This window comes from Erythranthe guttata, chromosome 13 (genome assembly GCF_056151865.1).
Source record: "Erythranthe guttata isolate IM_541 chromosome 13, IM_541, whole genome shotgun sequence".
NCBI classification, from domain to species: domain Eukaryota; kingdom Viridiplantae; phylum Streptophyta; class Magnoliopsida; order Lamiales; family Phrymaceae; genus Erythranthe; species Erythranthe guttata.
Window position 1 is genome coordinate 2,926,497 of NC_142545.1, and position 22,234 is coordinate 2,948,730.

The 22,234-nt window shown below is 41.4% G+C and overlaps 1 long non-coding RNA gene across 1 annotated transcript; it reads right to left on the reverse strand.

Moving 5' to 3' along the window:
- Nucleotides 1-1,770: 1,770 nt before the first annotated feature.
- LOC105952829 (uncharacterized) lies at nucleotides 1,771-4,849 on the reverse strand. Its single transcript, XR_016029229.1, has 3 exons — nucleotides 3,797-4,849; nucleotides 3,078-3,223; nucleotides 1,771-2,005 (listed from the first exon to the last, which is right to left on the reverse strand). It is a non-coding gene; the product is annotated as an uncharacterized LOC105952829 (long non-coding RNA).
- Nucleotides 4,850-22,234: the final 17,385 nt, after the last annotated feature.

Here is a 22,234-nt window from a genome sequence, read left to right on the forward strand (position 1 = left end):
TAGAATTTCTAAGTCGTGATAACTACATAACCTTTTTCCGTTGAGTAAGATCCATAAGATGATATAACAATAGATGCATACAACCGTAGTCATATTACACGACATTGCCCAAACATACTTTTACTCTAAATTAACAATAATCATGACCTATGAGTGAGAGGGAACAACAAGAAGCGATATGAAGAAGTCGAATCACAAGGTTTCAAAGGGATAAGAAACCTCACAGAATAGGCTATCCAAAGCTATCCAAATCAAGAAGTATTAAATGAGATGAGGAATCTCAAAAAGAACGTAACAAGAATATGGAAGCATTCAAACAAGATCAAACACCTCACTCATGATCAATAATGGGAAGGAAGTAAGATAGTCAAGCAATATTGTATACAAAGAATCAGATACCTGAAAAAGTAGGTAACCGAGATGCCGAAGTATTGAAATAAGATAAGGAGTTTTGAAATGAGATATGGGATTTCCATTGTGATCAATAATGACAATGGAACAATGCATGTACAAGAATCGAATTTTGAGGCCAAAAGAACAAGAACCTCAAAAATAGGTAGAAAGATTGATCCGACATGAGAATAATAACAATGGTATAGCCAAATCAAACGAGAATAGGGACCTCAAAGGTATGTGACCAAAATCACGAGATATTCAAGAAAATTGGAACACTGAAAATGTAGTATAGATTAAGTAAAGCAATATTCAAGAAACAAAAAGTCCCGACAAATAGATTCGCCGAAACTATAGAGTGTTCAAAGAGATACAAAACCTCACAATCAGGTAGATGATCAAAGCAGATGGTAATAGAATAAAGTAAGAAGCCTCACAAGAACATGACCAAAGTCATGACGTATTCAAAATAATTGGATCACTAAGGATGGAGTGAACTGGATGAGAAGTCTCGGCAAATAGATAAGCCGAAACCATAACTATTTACAAAGGATAGAATAATTGGATCACTAAGGATGGAGTGAACTGGATGAGAAGTCTCGGCAAATAGATAAGCCGAAACCATAACTATTTATAAAGGATAGAAGGTGGAGATGGTAGCACAATAAGGTAAGGGCTTCAAAACAAGAGATAATCCAAACCATGCGGAATTTGAAGGGGTACGAAACCTCACAACATTGGTAACCAAGACTATGAGGTATTAAAATGAGATAAGAAAATCGATTACGATCAACAAATGAAATTAGACAATACTGGCCAACGAATCAAAATTGAATTCATTGGAATGATAAGGAGTGAACAAAAGAACTCCCGAATATTTGGTTCACCGTAAATCAATACCCAAAACGAGATAATATGGTTTCGATAAGCAAGTCAAGTTATGAAGTAAAATGGAATGGGACGTCTACAAGAAAAGGTGTTACCAAATTCAAGTGAAACTAGGAAACTCACTCGAGATAAACAACATCGGAGAATTGGAAGCCAACTGAAGTAACAAAAAGAACCAAGAATCTCATACTGCATCTCAGGTCGCGTATGATAGATATTTCTACGGGGTATTCCTCACTATCTATATCAGTAATAGATGCTAAAGAATTATCTCAATGCCTCTATGACTCGATTACTGCCGATCACAATTTAGCCCAAGATTCAATTCATAGCTCTACAATTCTCAAAGATCCCTTTTCATCATCGCTCGGGCATCCAACCCAAAGCCAACCCAAAGCTCTGAAACCACCTGTAGCGCCCCGCCCCGAGTAGCAGGCACCTCGTGGCGGAACACCACTCAACATGCAGTACATTCAGTGACCCCAAATATGCTCCTCAAAATTTCGATAATCAAAACATTAACCCGCAATATCTATCCCATCGTGTTTACAAAAGGAGGTTCTATTACAAGTCGACTTCGACACCACTTACTCTATTACAAAATTCTCGATCAAAGGATTCCTATACGGAACATAAATAGAGATACCTCTCGACGAGACTAATCGGAGGCATACACGAGCTTTAACTCTTAGTATGAAAATTTAGGTCTAAGTCTTTCTTTTACCTGCGCATTAATATCAGAAAGGAGAAACGAATAAGTCCGAATGACTTAGTGAAAAACATATGATCCATGAGTATGATGAGAATCAACAGAACAGAACATATAACGAGAGACTTTACAAGAATTTCATTAACAGAAGTGTAACATGTACAAGAGTGTAACATGTACGGCTTGAGTTCAATATTTGGTGGGGTCTCCAACCTTGTAACTCCCAACAAATAAAATCATATCACGTGCTTATCCCTCCACTCCGTCCCGAGTGGCCACTCGGTCGGAAACAAGCAAGAGGCACGACCGGAACGTGCCGATCCGGCTCAGGAACGTTTAACTCCAAACGAACGTGAGTCCGAACCATCAGGAGGTACCATTCGGGAGACCAGTCATCGTCAGCCCAATACTGCCCGATCGTCTTGCCGAAATGGTCCTAGGGCCCAGCTCCCCCAAGAGCGTCCTCAAGGGTGGGGACAGTAGGTTCAAGAATCAATATTATTCCTTTTAGGAATATCAAGTCATTCATTTCAAAAATCAAGTCAATCATTCACAAGATAAGTCACGATCACGATAATTGAATATCAAGTCTCAGGATAATGAACATGTTCAGATTTCAATTCAAGCCAATGAAGAATTGTCGTGAATATGGAATTCAAGAACAACAATAAGTTCCATGTCAGGTTCCAAGAACGAGTATATCAAGATCTCAATGAATTCAATAAACATGAGATTCAAGTTCGAGCCAACAAAATATTTATTCTCGGAAAGCATTCAAGACAAGATTTTGAGAATAAATATAGTTCAATATCGATTCAAGGAAAATGTTCAGGCCAGGGAATCAAGTATAGGAATTAGCCGTGAACATAGCAACCAAGAGAATTGACAAGTTCAAGATTTCAAGAACAAGATCAAGGTTCCAAGTTCGAGCCAAGGAAACGAATATGCTCACAGAACATTAAAGGTCATATTCCAAGAAAAATATAATCAATGCATCAAAGGATTCAAGATGGAGAATATATTTGGTTCAAACAAAGGAGATATTAAGCGCAGGAAAGAAATCGGATAAGGAGTCATAGTTTCTCACCTGGAGTCCAACGTTAGTGCTATAGAAGTGCTATAGAAGCATCTTTAAGCTTAAACCTTGAGTGAGAGCTTTACTACGCTCAACACCTATGCAAATATTAGAACTAAATAAGATTCCGAACAGTAATATAGTCATACTACCATCCACTATAGGGGTGTAAACGAGCCGAGCTCGAGCCGAGCTCGCCTCTTTTGGCTGGCTCGAGCTCGAGCTCGAGTTTATTTTGTCGAGCTCGAGCTCGAGCTCGAGCTCGCGAGCTCCTCTCTTTTGGGCTCGAGCTCGAGCTCGTGTCAGTTGTGTCGAGCTCGAGCTCGAGCTCGAGCTCGAGCCCATTGTCTTTTTTTTTTTTTTTTTTTTTAAATATTTTTTTAATTATTATTTTATTATTAAAAAATATTTAAAAAAATAAAAAATAAAAACTAAATTGTAATTATATATATTTTTAATATTTGTATTTATTTCTATAATATTTTACATTATTTAAATAAAAATAACATATAAAAAATAAAAAAAAAATAAAAAATAATAATAAATCCGGCTCGCGAGCCGGCTCGCGAGCTCATGAACAACTGAAAACCGGCTCGAGCTCGGCTCATCAGAAAGCTCGAGCTCGCGAGCTCGAGCTCGAGCTCGAAAATCTCGAGTTCGAGTTCGAGCTTTTTACGAGCCGGCTCTTCGAGCTCACGAGTCGGCTCGGCTCGTTTACACCCCTAATCCACTATATGACATAGTCAATTTCTTAAACATATACTAAGAATTGATTCTCGTGGCACTCTATTCAAATAATCACTGGGATCGTCGTACTTATCCGAATGACCTAAATGATATATATAGTTAAAGATAACATATGTATCTACAAGTTTACTGAAGACTTTAATCCCAAATTAACAACATAACCCGTCAATAACAATCCCGAAAGATGAATACATAAACCTGCCAGATTTTCGCATAATTTCGTTTGCTGTCACAGTTTCGTTGGAAAATCATAACAAATCGTACAGTTATCCAAATTGTCCAAATAATACATCAAATGAAACCTGGAAGTTTAATCTACAAGTTTCATGAAGACACACAGCCTAAATTCTGACCCGAACATATCGAAAAAAGTCCCGCAAGAAGGTACTCAAAACTGCCCTGTTTCCGGCAGATTACTGTCATCGGATTCGGACCTCTAAAACATGCATATTACATACTCTAATTCGATACAATTGAACACTTACTTATAGTTTACGATGTCCTCTACGAGTTTCCTGAAGGAACCGATTCGAAATTCGCATTCGAAACCCTTCGATTTCGGCTCCGAAAACAGGTGCGGCAGCAGAATTTGCTTCCCTTCGTTTCAACGAGCGAGCTGAAGTTCTAGCCAATTCCGATGACCACCGCTGATGTAAACAATCAAGAACCACCACCACTGGAAATCTAACTTACTAAGGTTTCGAACGGTACCTTCGGATCATCGATGCTCCATCTTTAAGACCTCCGTTTAATTGATTTACGGAAAAGGGAAAACTCTGAAATTGAAATTCTGGACAGCTCGTCTTCTTTGTCGGATTCCAGCCACCACCGCCGGCGACTGCTGCTGGAGACCACCACCACTATAAATCCGACTTTTTTTTCTTCAATTAACTTCCATGATTTCAGCCAAGGATCGAGAGAGAGAGGAAGAGAGAGCGGGCGAGAGAGAAAGAGAGAGATGATGAGAGAGAGCGAGAGAGAGAAAGGAGTTTGGAGAAGAGGAGTGAAGTGTAGGAAGAATCGGATGAAGATGAAGAGGAAGTATTCTACGTGTCTCTCTCTCTAATTTTCTTGGTTAATAACATTCAATTATCCGATTACACAAGCCCCTCAATTGCTTAATGGCCAAGTTACTAAATTATAGAATTATTATTATGCTTATGCCCCAAAATTATTACATAATAACACATCAGCCCCCAATTCTCATTATAAAGTACAATAAACTCTCGCATAATTTACGCGGTGTTACAGTTACAATCTCCCCCCCCTTAAAGAAATTTTGTCCCCAAAATTGTTACCTGAACAACTCGGGGTAATGTTCGTGCATTTCTTCTTCTCGTTCCCACGTGGCTTCTTCGGGCGTATGGTTTTGCCAAAGGATTTTAACGAACTTAAGGTCTCGGTTTCGAAGGGTTTTGGTTTTGGAATCAAGTACTTGTGAAGGTTTCTCTTCGTAGGAAAGATTAGGGTTTAGTTCGATTGGTTCGGTTTTCAATACGTGGTCTGGACTGCGAATGTCTTTTTGAAGCATTGAAACGTGAAAGACATTGTGAAAGTTGGATAAATTGGGTGGTAAGGCTAGTCGGTTGGCGCGAGTACCAATTTTGTCGAGAATTTCGAATGGGCCAATAAATCGCGGTGCTAACTTTAATTTCCCTTTTTCCCAAATAGCATAATTCCTTTGAAAGGCGCCACTTTTAAGAATATGGAGTCTCCGACTTCGAATTCGAGATCTCTCCTTCGAGTGTTGGCATAGCTTTGTTGCCGATCTTGGGCGATTCGCATTTTCTCTCGCATATTTTAGATTATTTCGACGGTTTGTTGTACTAGGTCGGGACCGAGGAATTTTCTTTCGCCAATTTCGTCCCAATGGAGCGGGGACCTACACTTGCGGCCGTAAAGAGCTTCGTAGGGTGCCATTCCAATTTGATGAGTGAAAGCTATTGTTGTATGCGAATTCGATTAGTGGGAGGCGGGATTCCCAATTTCCTCCAAAGTCGAGAATGCAAGCGCGGAGAAGATCTTCTAGGGTTTTGATAGCTCGTTCGGATTGGCCATCGGTTTGAGGGTGATAGGCGGTGCTGAAGTTCAATCGCGTTCCGAGGGTTTCGTGTAAACTTTTCCAGAATATTGACGTAAATCGGGGGTCTCGGTCGGAAATAATGGAGACGGGGATACTGTGGAGTCGGACTATTTCTCGAACGTATAGTTCGGTGAGCTTTTCTAAACTGAAGGTCATTCGGACTGGAAGAAAGTGAGCCGTTTTGGTCAGTCGGTCAACGATCACCCAAATGGCGTCCGATCCCCTTTGGGTCTTCGGAAATCCTTGCACGAAGTCCATTGTGATAGCTTCCCATTTCCATCCGAGGATTAGGTTTGATTGAAGTAGACCTCCGGGCCTTTGATGTTCCGCTTTGACTTGTTGGCACACTAGGCATTCGGCGACGAATCGGGCCACGTCTTTCTTCATTCCAGGCCACCAGTAGAGCTTTTTGAGATCTTGGTACATCTTGGTTTCTCCGGGATGGCAAGTGTACATGGTTTGGTGAACTTCGGTTAGGATTAGTCGGCGGACATTTGGATCATCGGGGATGTAAATGCGATTTTGGAATCGGACGAGACCTTCTTTGGAGATTCGGAAGTTGGGATTGGATTCGAGGTTATTGCGAATTTTGAGAATTCGCGGATCGTTCTGTTTGGGTGATTTGATTGATTCTCCCAAGTTAGGTTGGACTATAAGAGCGTTGATCGATTCGCGGCTAAGTGCGTCAGCGACTACATTTTCTTTGCCGGGGTGGTAGAGTATCTCGCAGTCGTAATCCTTGACTAGTTCGAGCCATCTTCGTTGCCTTATGTTCAAGTCCTTCTGGGTGAAGAAATATTTCAGGCTCTAGTGATCGGTGTAGATGGTACACTTTTCACCATAGAGATAGTGTCGCCAGATCTTGAGTGCGAAAACGATGGCGGCTAATTCGAGATCGTGCGTTGGATAATTGCGTTCGTACTCTTTGAGTTGTCGTGAGGCATAGGCAATGACTTTCCCATTTTGCATGAGTATAGCTCCCAGACCTAATTTCGAGGCATCACTGTAGACTATGAATTCTCCGACTTTCTCTGGTAGTGCGAGAATTGGTGCTGATGTGAGTCGAGCCCTTAATTCGGTGAAACTGGCGTCGCATTCGGGCGCCCACTGGTACTTGGCGTCTTTTCGAGTTAATCGCGTGAGTGGAGAGGCAAGCTTCGAGAAATCCTTCACGAATTTACGGTAGTAGCCGACTAGTCCAAGGAAACTTCGGATTTCCTTTGCATTCTTTGGAATTGACCAATTCGACACTGCTTCTATCTTGTTAGGATCGACGAGATTTCTTTTTCTGAAACAATGTGACCAAGGAAAGCCACACTCGAAAGCCAGAACTCGCATTTGCTGAACTCGGCGTATAGTTGGTGCGATCGGAGAGTTTGGAGTACGGTGCGAAGGTGAGACATGTGCTTTTCTTGGGTTTTGGAGTATATGAGAATATCGTCGATGAATACAATTACAAACTGGTCCAAGTGTTGATGAAAAACTCGGTTCATAAGGTCCATGAAAGCTGCGGGTGCGTTGGTTAGACCGAAGGGCATGAAAACGAATTCATAATGGCCATATCGGGTTCTAAAAGCTGTTTTGGGGATATCGGATTCTTTGATTTTGAGTTGGTGATAACCGGATCGGAGATCGATTTTCGAGAAGACCGATGAGCCTTGGAGTTGGTCGAAAAGATCATCGATTCGAGGAAGAGGGTATTTATTCTTGATTGTGATTTTGTTGAGCTCACGGTAATCGATGCAAAGGCGAAGGAATCCGTCTTTCTTTTTGACAAAGAGAACCGGTGCGCCCCACGGGGAATGGCTGGGTCGAACATAACCTTTGTCGAGCAATTCTTGAACTTGGTCTTTCAGCTCCTTCAATTCACCACATATAACCAAATTATAAATATGTGGTGAATTGTGATATTTGTGTGATTTGGTGGCACTTGATTGATATTTGTGATGTTATGTATGGGTCATAAGCATGATTTTGAAAAATTGCATTAAATAGTTTTCAAATTGAAAGATTAATGGAATATCGGGTAATAAACAATTCGGATATAGAGGGCCGGTATCCAACTAGGATGATGTGTTGTGGTTTGATTCCACTTAGTGAAAACGGGCTCGTAACAGGTTTATTATCCAGGTACATAAATTAATCTTTCACGGATCCGATAAAATATTGAAAAATGTGTTTTTCACGATTTTCATAAAAAGGGCATTTTAGTCATTTTGCATAAGTACGTGATTATGTGCGAATATATGTTTTCGTGAGTTGTGTGATTTTACCGATTGTCTTGTGTTGTTGTATGGAACGCGGGTAAGAATTGGTATATAATATTATATATTATGTATAACGTATTTTCAAAGTTCGATATTTCATCGGATTTCTTACTGAGCTTTATAGCTCATATAGATGTCTTTTAATTGCAGGTAGTAGTGCTAGTAATCCTCAACCGGGATGGGTCGAGTAGCGGATCGATGTCTTGCCCAGGTTTTTTGGTTGGAAGTTGTACGAGGACCTATGAACGATGCCAAAGTGTTTTGGTTCTTTTCTTTTGGTGATGTAATATTAAACCTAACTTTTTCCTTTTCGTACATTTTGAACTTGTTACCGGTATGAATCGTACTTAACCCTTATTATAAAATAGATCGTTTCGTAATTTTGCTATTTTCATGTCTCCACTAGCAATTTCCGAACTATTCACCAAAATAACCTTTCCAAACTCTGATTTCTTCTCGAACCTAAAACCGATAGTGATACTGTAGCACTCGAACGAAAAACCTCCCCTCGAAACTTATTTCTAAACGAAACCTTTATTCGGCTAAAGTAACCTAAGAAAGATTTCGAAAAATTCAAAGTTTTAATCATTGCATTTTTGTCCCATTTCAAAGTTTTAAAAATTACAAAGAGATCCTTTGTTTCCGCTGGTTTAATAAATATTCCGATAAACCGGTTCGATTTATCGCCCGACTAGAAGGGGGTGCTACACTCAATCTCCGAGTCCTCGTCCAAGATCCAAGTGGGGCCTTGATACTCATTTTCCTCACGTATAAATTACTGCAAGTATACAATATCGCATTTTGCAGAACAGTGATCCGGATATCGATCCACATGAAACTGTAGATTCCCCTGCTGAGTAATGTAATTATATTATCGTTTGGTGATAAACCCTAGTTTAATAACAAACAAGATCATGAACATGCAAATATAGAATGTACGTAAATAGAATAGCGACAACTCAACACGGGAGGGTTTCGATTTAAAAGGGGCTTCTAGGGCTTCACCAATGTGTAATCAACAACGATCTACAAATCCGTTATCTAAAGTCACATTCCTATTCGTTAACCCAGACGCTAAAGTACTCTAACCCCATCTCCAATGTAGTTAGAGTCTACCCACAGGTCCGACGTCTCCGTTCCGAACCTGCTATTAAGAGAGTATTTAGATCAAGTCCTTAAGGGCTACCCGAAGTGGATCACGTCTCTGTTTCCACACCCCGAGCTATGTTTTCCTTACTTCAAACAAGAAATCCTCTCTCGAGTTCATTCCTATTTAATATCAATCCGAGAGATGATCAAACAATCATAATCAGTTAATAGAGGAAAACATAAACGAAATCATAACACAATAAATAGATAACATAAATGACGATCGAATTCAACATAAACAAGGTTTCATTACCCTAGAATAAAATGTTCTTAGTTCATAACAAACAAAGAGTCAGAAGAATGTACACAATAAATGAAGAACAAAACGTAAAGAAATTGCGTAAGAAAAACCCAAGTTGAAACCGTAGTTGAAGATTCCCGCGAAGAACTGTCGAAAACCGTAAAAAAATGAAGAATAATGAAGAATGAAAGGGCCTTCCTATTTATAGTTAAATGCAACGCTTCTTTAAGAAGCTTTGCAAATAAATATCTTTTCTCAAAAGTCATGCCCAGATCGCGATACGGTTTGGCTGGATCGCGATCTGGCAGCCTCTGGGAACTGCCTACCGCCATGCCAGATCGCGATCTAGAGATGTGTATCAAGATCTAGGTCTGAAGCAAATTTGCACTGTGAGACCCCCCCAGATCGCGATGCAAAGTGCTGGATCGCGACCTGGATCTTGAGTGAAAAGGCTACTGTAAGAACCCCCAGATCTCGATACGGAATGTTGGATCGCGATCTGGGTTTTGATCGAAAAGTCTTTTGTATAAACCCCCAAATAGCGATACAAAATGTCAGATCGCGATCTGGCTCTTGATCCTGATTCTTTCTGTGACATCCCAAGATCACGACACGCAGTTCCTGTATCGTGATATGGGTCTTCTTGGCCCCAAATTTGGCTTGAAAATTCGTTTTTGCTTTCAAATGGCTTCGACTCAGAAAAAAATAGCTAACAAAACCTAAAAATAGAAATAAAACAAGAAACGCAATAATATGTACAAATAAAACCGAAACTCGGACGATTGAAGACCAAAACTCGAAGATTCGATAAGTAAAAATCATGCAAAACGAACACTTATCAGGCCTCCAAACACTCACGGCAGCCACACACATGTATACACACACACAGTGTATCCCAACAAAAAAGAAAGAAAACGAAACACAAATTCAAACCCTAATCTCATCGGTTTATCCCTAAAGAAGTAAGCTCGAATTATTCACCGAAAAGAATTGAGCTTTTCTTCTTACAAAAATGTTCTCTCTTTCACTCTGATATTTCCTCTCAAAATGCACAAAGTATTATCTTTTCCCTTTTCTCGTTTTTCTGTCCCTCGCACATAAAGGAATATGGTGCACTTATACGCCCAAATCATCCACCAAACTCACGAAGAATCAGGCAACAAATCCCCAAGATTTTTTGATGATAAGAAGAAAGATTTGTTGAGAGAAAAAAGGGGCAGATTGAAAACATCTACCGAAAAACAACGAGATAGAAAACGGTGAAGAGAGAGAGAGACACACGGAAAACCTAGTGAGATTGAGCTAACTTTTATATTCAGCTCAAATTGTGTGGGCTACTCGTAAGTGGGTTGCAAGATGGATTGATGAATGGGCCATTCACAAAGAATATATTTGGCCCACACTCTACGGACATTCTCCGGGATTATCGGCCACTGCTTGTGTTTCTTTCGGAAACGAAAACAACGCCCTATTTGATGGAAAAGCTTAAACGACGATGGAATTTAAACGGATTTGGTGTGGATAAGGTTGTCAACTCGGGGGGTTTAGATCTGTTTTGGCAGAAAGAGATGGTGGTAGATCTTATCAGTTACTCGAACAACCATATCGATGCGGAGGTTCTACAGAGGAACTACAACAGAAAATGGCGAGTGACTGACTTCTACGGTTTTCCCGAAATATCCCGCACACATGCTTCTTGGACTATTTTTTGCCATCTTAGTAACCACAGAGACATATCATGGGTAATCAGCAGCGATTATAATGAAATTCTTAGCAATAATGAAAAACGAGGCCCCGCTCGACTACCATCGCAAATTGCATATTTTCGTGAGGATCTCAACGATTGTGGATTGGTGGATCTAAGTTTCCAAGGGCCCCGACTAACTTGGTCCTAAAATCGGAGCTACCCTTATACTTTACGATGTCGCCTCAATTGTGTATGCACCAATACAGGTTGGTCTCTTATATTTCCGAGAGCTACGGTCCACCATATGGCATACCGAGGGTCGGATCATATTCCTCTTCGACTTGTCCTTGACACCTTGCGAGTGGGCTATGACTGAAGGCAACACCGTCCCTTTCGATTTGAAGCTACATGGGAACTCGATTGACTCTGTCTTGAGGAAGAAAGAGGGCTGCCACCTGGCACTAATCCAATGGAGTAAATTTGTGGTTAAGGCACCACATAAACGAATTGAGCAGCTGAATAAACGTCTCCACCGATTACACGCGGCCATTCAAACTGAAGCCGCCAAGGAGGAAATCCGTCTTGTGAAGATGGAACTAGAGAAGGCATATGAAGATAATGACATATATTGGAAGCAACACAGCAATATACAGTGGATTTAGGAAGGTGATCGCAACACTAAATTCTTCCATGCGAAGGCTACTACTCGCCACCGAACCAATAGAGTAGAACGATTGAGGGATGATGATGGGGTGTGGAAGGAATCTCATGCTGAGATCGAGCAAATTATCTCATGCTATTTTGACCTGTTATACACATCAACCGCTCCTAATATGCATGAGATAGATGAGGTCCTGGTGAACGTGGAAAACAAGATCTCGAGTACGGGCAGTCAACTTCTTTCCATGCATTTCACTGCAGAGGAGGTAACTCGAGCCATTTCACAAATGGCTCCCCTTAAATCCCCCAGCCCAGATGGCCTCCCCGTTATTTTCTTCACTAAATATTGGCACATCCTAGGCTCAAATATATTATCTTGTGTTATTGACTTCCTTCATCATCACAAACTTCCTCCTAAGCTAAATTATACCTATATTGTCTTGATTCCCAAGGTGAACAATCCAGAGAAAATCACGGATTATAGACCCATTAGCCTATGCAACGTGATTTATAAATTTGGCTCTAAAGTGATTACTAATCATTTCAAACTTGTTCTGAATGACATAAACTCACAAACCCAGTCCGCCTTTGTTCCGAAACATTTTATCTCTGGCAATATCCTTGTAGCATATGAAATCAATCATTTTGTGAAATTCAACTCTAAGAAGAATACGAATTATATGGCTCTTAAATTGGACATTAGTAAGGATTACGATCGTATTAAATGGTGTTTTATTAAAAATATTTTATTACGATTTGGTTTACCACCTGGCTATGTGGATCTGATTATGCTTTGTGTTTCGTCGGTCTCATTTTCTTTCCTCTTCAACGGTTTGCAGTTTGGCTCGGTATACCCATCAGGTGGATTACGACAAGGCGACCCTCTATCTTCTTACCTCTTCATTTGTTGTGCAGAGGCCTTAATTGCCATGGTTACTAGGGCGACAAAAAGTGGCCCCTTTCAGGGAGTACAGATGATAAGTGTTCGTTTTGCACGATTTTTGCTTATCAAATCTTCGAGTTTTGGTCTTCGTTCGTCCGAGTATCGGCTTTATTTGTATATATTATTGCGTTTCTTGTTTTATTTCTATTTCTAGATTTTTTAGATATTTTTGCCGAGTCGAAGCCATTTGAAAGCGAAACTGAATTTTCAAGCCAATTTTGGGGCCAAGAAGACCCTGATCGCGATCTGACATCTCAGGATCGCGATCTGGGGGTTGTCACAGAACGAAAATAGATCAAGACCCATACCGCAATCTGACATCCTGATCCAGCACTCCGTATCGCGGTCTGGGGGTCTCACAGTGCGTTTTTGTTGAAGACCCAGATCGAGGTACACATATCCGGATCCCGATCTGGCATGGTGGTGGGCAGTTTCCCGAGGCTGCCAGATCGCGATCCAGCCAATCCAGATCGCAATCTGGGCACAATTTTTGAGAAAGATATTTATTTTGCAAAGCTTTTTGAGGAAGCTTTGCATTTCACTATAAATAGAAAGGCCTTTTCATTCTTCATTTCTTCTTCGACTTTTTACGGGTTTCGACAGTTCTTCACGGGAATCATCAACGGGGGTTAGAGTACTTTAGTGTCTGGGTTAACAAATAGGAATGTGGTGTTAGATAGCGGATTTGTAGATCGTTGTTGATTATATATAGGTGGATTTGGCCCCAGAAGTTCCTTTTAAATTGAAGTCCCCCCGCGTTGAGTTGTCGCTACTTTATTTACGTACATTCTATATTTGCATGTTTATGATCTTGCATGCTTATAAATTAGGGTTTATCACCATTCCAAATATTTATAATCGGCTAGATAATATAACGAAACTGTAATTACACTACTCAACATGTGAATCTACAAGGTCCCTGTGGATCGATATCCGGAACCACTGTTCTGCAAAATGCGATACTGTATACTTGCGGTAATTTATTCGTGAGGAAAACGCGTATCAAGTTTTTGGCGCCGTTGTCGTGGACCAATTCGATTTTATCTTTGTTGATAGTGTTACCAATTATCTGATTATTAATTTAGATATTTACCTGTTTTACTTTTGATTTTTACCTTGATTTTAACCAATCACTTTGTTTATGCCCATGCGTCGAAATTTGGAAATCATACCTTACGATCCCGAGATTGAAAGGAAATTTCTAAGACGAAGGGCCACGCGCAAACAACAAAGTGAACCAATGTCCGAAGATCAAGGAAATCCAGAGCACCTGGCCTTTGAGTACGACCGAGAGCCAGGACGAGATCACGAGCATCCAAGATCGAACCTACCACCCGAGTGAACAATACGAGAATACCAAACTCCAGCTGTGAATGAGAACTATTCGGGAATCAGAAAACCGACGATAGCCGCAAACAACTTCGAACTAAAGACGGGGCTAATCAACATGGTCATGGCGAACCAATTCTCCGGAGCAGCCACTGCAGATCCGAATCTCCATCTTGCCAATTTCTTGGAGATTTGTGACACGATCAAAGTTAACGGTGTTTCTGATGATGCCATTGGGTTGAAGCTATTCTCATTTTCTGTCAGAGACAAAACAAAGAGTTAGCTTCTGAAGAATTATCACAAGCCTTTATGGCACGATTATTTCCACCTTCGAAGACCGCACAACTACGAAGAGATATGGGCAACTTGAGACAGATGAGCCAAGAGCCGATGCACGAGTCATGGGAAAGGTTCAAGGACTTATTACGACAATGCCCTCAATACGGATTCAATCCGTGGGATCAAATGGAGTTGTTCTACAATGGGCTCAATCAACCTTCCCGATCTCTAGTCGATGGATCATTGCAAAACAAGACTCTCACAGACGCTCGAGACATTGTCGAGCGAATGTGTGAGAATGCTTACCATTGGCCGTCCGAACGAAGTGGTATACAAAAGATGGCCGGAGTCCACCAACTCGATCCTTTAGCCTCGATTTCAGCACAGTTAGCGACCCTATCAAATCAGGTCGCCCAATTATCAGTTTGAGGGCCACATACCGAACGAGTAGTAGGAGCAAGTACTTCGCAAGCCACAAATGACGATTGGGAGCAGGCACACTTTATGAACCACCGATTCAACAATTTCCGGGGAAACAACAATCAGAACCAAAACCCTACTCACTACTACCCGGGAATTCGGAATCACGAGAACTTATACTACGCCAATCCAAAGAATGCTCTACAACCACCTTCCGATTTCAATCATCAAAGAGAGCAACGAGGGCCGACTTATGAGGAGCGTCTCCACCGACAAGAACAGGAGATGGAGGGCCTGAAGTCAACAATGAAGAACATGGAGAAGAAAATAGGGCAAATCGCCCAATCCATGTCCACGATGGCCAAATGTGGATTTCCGAGCAATACCGAAGTCAATCCAAAAGAAAGCTGTCAAGCCATAACCACCCGAAGTGGTTTGCAAATGACCGATCCTTCTTATCCGACAGACGAGTCACCAAGGCCAGTTGTACAGCCGACCCCGGTCGAGCCGGAAATCACCATTTCAGGGAGTAGTACAAAAGAGACTAGTAAGCCCAATAACATCTATTTTCCTCATAATCCTCCTCTTATGATAACTCATATTCATTTTCCAGAAAGATAGAAGAAGAAGAAATTCAAGGATCAAATGAAGAAGTTCATCGAAAAGATCAAACAAATTCTAATCAACATCCCTTTTGCAGAAGCCTTGGAGGTAATGCCAAACTACACCAAGTTCATGAAGGAAGTCCTATCCAAGAAAATTCGGATCGAAGAAGACACGCCAGTGACATTACGGCAACTTGGAGTGCCATTCTTCAGTCGAATCTACCAACAAAAATGAAAGATCCAGGGAGTTACACTATTCCTTGTATTATTGGGAATTCTACTTTCGATAAAACTTTATGTGATTTGGGGGCCAGTATTAATTTGATGCCTATGTCTGTGTTTCTAAAACTTGGCTTAGGAAATTTGAACCGCACTCGCATGACTTTACAACTAGCTGATCGTTCATTGAAATATCCCGATGAGATTGTAGAAGATGTGCTAGTTAAAGTAGATAAATTCATTTTGCCTGTTGATTTTATGGTACTGGAAATGCCTGAAGATGATGAAACACCAATCACTTTAGGTCGTACATTCTTAGCCACTGGTAAGGCGATGATTGATATGGAATTAGGATATTTAATGCTTAGGGTAAATGGGGAAGAAGTTGTTTTTAATTTGACAGATGCATTTAAACTCTCTGAGCATGTTGAGCATTGTAGTAGAATAGACGTGATCAAGGATTGTGTTTCCTCCTTTTTTTATTTGTATGAATTATGTGATTTTGTTGAGCACTGCATTGTTAACTCTATCGATTTGCATTATGCCTCCCCTGAAACTCCTATTGAAAATGATGTGCTTGATTGTGTGTTGTTTCTTGAATGTGCCGAGATTTTAGGCATAGACGAGGTATGAATCGTCCCCGAGATACCAGTTAGTGTGAAAACGACCCTCGTACTGGAATTGAAACAATTACCAGATTATCTTTGTTATGCTTTTCTTGGAGCAGACAAGACTTATCTGGTGATTATTTCTTCTAGTTTGAACGAGGCCGAAACAAACACACTGCTGGAGGTCCTTAGAGAATATAGGTCGGCTATAGGTTGGTCTATTGAAGATATTAAGGGAATTAGCCCATCTATTGTTCAACACAAAATTCTAATGGTAGACGTCTATAAACCGGGAGTCCAGCCTCAGAGGCGATTAAACCCGTCAATGAAAGAGGTAGTAAAAAAAGAAGACTTAAAACTGTTAGGCGCTGGTATGATTTATGCAATTTCTGATAGTCCGTGGGGTCAGTCCGGTGCAAGTTGTGCCAAAAAGGGGTGGGATGACGGTTATTGTGAACGATAAAAATGAACTTATTCCGTCTATAACAGTCACTGGGTGGCGTGTATGCTTCGATTACCGATTATTGAATGCAACCACTAGAAAAGACCATTTCCCCCTTCCATTTATCGATCAAATCCTAGACAGGCTAGGAGGTTTCGAGTATTACTGTTTTCTTGATGGTTATTCGGGGTACAATCAAATTTCAATCGCTCCAGAAGACCAAGAGAAAACTACTTTTACTTGCCCTTACGGTACTTTTGCATTTCGAAGGATGCCTTTCGGTTTGTGTAATGCACCTGCTACCTTTCAACGATGTATGATGTCTATTTTTCATGATATGGTAGAAGAATTTCTTGAGGTGTTTATGGATGATTTTTCTGTATTTGGATCGTCTTTCGATCATTGTGTGCACAATCTAGAACTTTTTTTGAAAAGATGTACATAAACGAACTTGATTGGGTCGAGTTATATTATTATGCTAATTTTTGCTCGTTGATCGTTATTGATTGTTGTTGTTGTGTTGATTGATGTAGTAGGGTTAGTTTTCGTAAGAAACTAACATTCAAAGAAGTTCAAAGAACTTGCGCACGCCAAGTGTTCGACGAATTGTCCGAACCAATTCCAAGTTTTATTTTGCACTCTGCATTCACACCATGACTTCACTGGCAAACACACTCCAAAAAACGAGTGAGAATTCCAAGAAAGCTCAACCGGAGGGCAAGGGAAAAGCACCGAAAAAGAAGAAGGGCAAGGCTCAAGGCAAAAAGGGGGGAGAAGGCTCTTTACACTCGCCTTCACATTCGGAGGGACCAACCGAGCAAGCCATGTCAAGAACCGGTGACATGCCACTCAACACGGGCGCTCGTGCCAATCAACGCACACTCGTGAACGAAGTCACGTTCGACGAACACGATGAAGAGATCTATGTGAATGTCGAAGCCAAGAGCGAGTATATCGACCGCCTCCCTCGATCGATCATCCCAGAACGTGAGTTGGATGTCCGTACAATTGGATGCCCCTCGCTTGTCAACAACATACAAGAAAGGCATTGGAGAGTACTCGTCGACAAACCGGGCACCTACAACGAGAACTTGGTCCGACTTTTCTACGCCAATGCCTGTCAGTACAAAGGCTCGGTGGTTTTCATCCGGGGCGTGGAAGTTCGTTATGAAGCAGACACCATCAATCGAGTCTACAAGATTATCCCCCATCTTCCGGACATCCCGACCGAGCCGTTCCAAGCACTAAAGATGGAAACGACCTACCAGCACCTCATTCAGGCCATGTGCCCCCGAGGATCGTATAGGGCACCAGGAGATAAGTGGTTCTATCGAGCCGAGCTTTCGAGGGAGGCCAAGATTTGGATGTACTTCGTCTGCTCCCGACTCATGCCGACGGTTTCAACGGCCCGGACCTATGTCACTCGCCTTACATTGATGTATGCGATCATGAATGGCACCCCTCTGAACGTGGGTGCCATTATCCACTCGGAGATTCGACGGTGCATGGGCAACATCTCTTTGGGCCCGATGTTCCCCTCCAACATCACAGCCTTGTGCAAAAATGTCAACGTGGCGATGTTTGCCGACGACAAAGTAACAAAGGCTCTGAAGCCGATCTTCCCGTTCGACAAGCTCCAGCCAGCTTCCGGTCCACAGGGCAAGGGCGATGGCCCTGAGCCAGATACACCACCATCCGAGGACTCCCGACCAGCCCGACCCGCACCACGAGGCGGGAAACGACAGCAGACAGCAGCAGCTCCACCACTTCAAGAGTATATGGGCGAGTGGATGGATGCTATGGAGGAGAACGTGGGCTGGTTCAAGAAGATGATCAAGGTGATGGCAGCAGCACTCCAGTGCAGGACGGACAATATCGTCGAGCCACGACCATTCCCACCACACTGTGAGGCCCGTCTGGGAGGAGCACGAGCGTGGACTTTGGGAGGACGAGGGACGAGCTATCAAGGAGGACCATGACATCTAGGGACGTTGTATTTTCTTTCCCTTTTATTTTTTATTCTGCTTTTGACCATAGGGACTATGCTAGAGTTTAAGTTTCAGGGTGGTGTTTGTTGAGCCTGTTTGTTTTTGTTTTGTTTTTATTTCGTTTGTTTTGGATAAGTCGTTGGATTGATATTTCGTTTACGATGTATCTTTGCTAGACGTTGATTTTATTTTATTTGATTGATCTTATTTTGATTTGGTCTTTTGCATGCATATCATATAATTTAGTTTCGTTTTTGTATTTCAATTTCCGTAATTATGTTATGTTTGTCACATGCATTTCATTTAGGATCGAGTGTAACTTGTATTTCCGGATTCTATTGAAGCAAAACAATTAATGAATTAGTAGATTGGCTAGTTGATTTTAAAATTGAAATTGTGGATCACCGGCTAATAATAGATGAACCTTCCGACTGTTTTTTTTCAACTTGTGTGGATAGCCTTTCAAATCCTTTCCGATTAAGCTAGAGCGCATGTTCCTGAGGGGTATAATAGCCTGAGGTTTGGGGGGCGAGTTAGAATTGAATTATGTGTTCACGATTTCGAGTTGTTGGCTAAAAGTTATATCAATGGTCTTTAATTTTTTATTTTATGTTATTATGTTAAAAAAACAAAAAAAGAAAAAAAAAAGAAAAAGAGAAAAATAATAATTTGTGGTATTGTTGTGATTCACGCTCTGATTTCCCCGCCTTTCTGACTCGTGTTTAACCCGCTGGGTGCACCTCGTCACCTAAGTCTCTCGAGTTGTCAAGCTTGGGGGTTTCTTGGACTAAAGTTCGATACATGGGTCAGGGAGATAACACAGTGGTGTCGAGCCTTGGACGAGTCATGATTATGCCCGTTTAAAAAAAAAAAAAAAAAAGGAACAAATTGTGATGAAAATCACCAAAAATATTGTTGTTGTCATTTCTTATATTGAATAAATAGACCTACTTATGCCCATCTCGAGTTTTTGAATTTCAGAATCAAAACTTACTTTTCACCCACATTTATACTCAAAACCCTCGATAATTGTGTTTATTGTTTAATTACGGATTCTTGAGTCTATCTTTCATTTTGGTGTAAAAACAACTAATTGCGTCGGTAGGAAAGTCGAAAACCCTCAGCCGTATGCCACTCTAAGATTTTAAGTTATCTAGCTCGTTTTATCTTTGGAATTAATTGCAATGCTTTGACCAATCCGGCAACTTTGTGGGTGTGTTGTCTGAAAACCCTCACGAGACACAACTCGTCCTTTGGGGGTACCCAGGGGTTCAACGGCTTGTTGCATACGCTAAATGCAATCGTGTTTCCCTACGTTAGTGGCCTAGTTTCAGTTTGTTGTTTTTATTTCCTTTTGGTTGTAGTTTCGTTTTGATTTACTTGGGACAAGTAAAGATCTAAGTTTGAGGGTGTGATAAGTGTTCGTTTTGCATGATTTTTGCTTATCAAATCTTCGAATTTTGGTCTTCGTTCGTCCGAGTTTCGGCTTTATTTGTATATATTATTGCGTTTCTTGTTTTATTTCTATTTCTAGGTTTTTTTAGATATTTTTGCTGAGTCGAAGCCATTTGAAAGCGAAACCGAATTTGTAAGCCAATTTTGGGGCCAAGAAGACCCATATCACGATCTGACATCTCAGGATCGCGATCTGGGGGTTGTCACAGAGCGAAAATAGATCAAGACCCAGATCGCGATCTGACATCCTGGATCGCGATCTGGGGGTGTTCCTAGAAGACTTTTTACTCGAGATCCAGATCGCGATCCAGCACTCCGTATCGGGATCTGGGGGGTCTCACAATGTGTTTTTGTTGAAGACCTTGATTGCGATACACATATCCGGATCGTGATCTGGCATGGCGGTGGGTAGTTTCCCGAGGCTGCCAGATCACGATCCAGCCAATCAAGATCGCGATCTGGGCACAATTTTTGAGAAAGATATTTATTTTGCAAAGCTTCTTGAGGAAGTTTTGCATTTCACTATAAATAGAAAGGTCCTTTCATTCTTCATTTCTTCTTTGACTTTTACGATTTTCGACAGTTCTTCACGGGAATCATCAACGGGGGTTGGAGTACTTTAGTGTCTGGGTTAACGAATAGGAATGTGGCGTTAGATAGAGGATTTGTAGATCGTTGTCGATTATATATAGGTGGATTTGGTCCTAGAAGTCCCTTTTAAATTGAAGTCCCCCCGCGTTGAGTTGTCGCTACTTTATTTACGTACATTCTATATGTGCATGTTTACAATCTTGCATGCTTATAAATTAGGGTTTATCACCATTCCAAATATTTACAATCGGCTAGATAATATAACGATAATATAATTACACTACTCAGCATGTGAATCTACAAGGTCCCCGTGGATCGATATCCGGAACCACTGTTCTGCAAAATGCGATACTGTATACTTGCGGCAATTTATACGTGAGGAAACCGCGTATCAACAGATTGCTCCGAATGCCCCTACGGTATCGAGTTTATGCTTTGCGGATGATACACTCATATTTGGCCAAGAGACTGAGGAATACGCTACTACACTTAGGAACATTTTCTTGCCGTATGCATGAGTGTCGTGGCAGAAAATCAACATTGAGAAATCCACCATGTGTTTCAGTCCGGCGACCCCTCTAGACTGACGGAATGCTATACACGGGATTCTCGGTTTCCAAGTAGTGGACAACCACGATAAATGCTTGGGCATGCCGGCATCGATGGGTCGAACAAAGAAGGATATTTTCTCATATCTTCGGGATCGGGTTTGGGCTAGAATTAAAGGGTGGGGAGAGAAACAACTTTCGCAAGTAGGAAAAGAAATCCTTATTAAATTTATACTCTAAGGAATCCCAGTCTACATTATGAGTTGCTTCTTTCTCCCGACCGGACTTGTTTTGGAAATTGAGAGAGTCATACATCGGTTTTGGTGGGACAAGGGAGAATCTCAAGGCATGGTGTGGGTCTCATGAAAAGAACTGTGTAAATTGAAGGAGCACGGTGGACTTGGATTTCGGGGCTTACGGACTTTTAATGTGGCCTTAATACTGAAACAAGCGTGTCGTATTTTGACTCACCCGAATCTGCTTTTGTCACGCATTATGGTTGCCCGCTATTTTCCACACGGAAATCTGTTTTTAGCAGAAAGTGGCAATCGGCCATCGACGAATCGGAGGTGCATTTGGAAGACAATTTCGTATCTCAAGATGAGATTACGACGTCGGATTGGCAACGGAAATGACACATCTATCTGGGCCGACTCATGGCTGCAGGAAGGGGGAAGCTTCAAAATCCTCACATCTCGACCAATATCAACTGCATTCCCGGATCGGGTCTCCGATTTGGTCGAACCGGGATCTAGTTCGTGGGATTTGAACCTTGTGAAGAGAATTAATAGGCCGGTGGATGTGGCGAGGATACTGGGGATCTCATTGGGGGGTCTCCACACGAAAGATATTTGGATATGGCATTACTCGAAGCAAGGAAATTACACACTGAAATCAGCATACGGTAT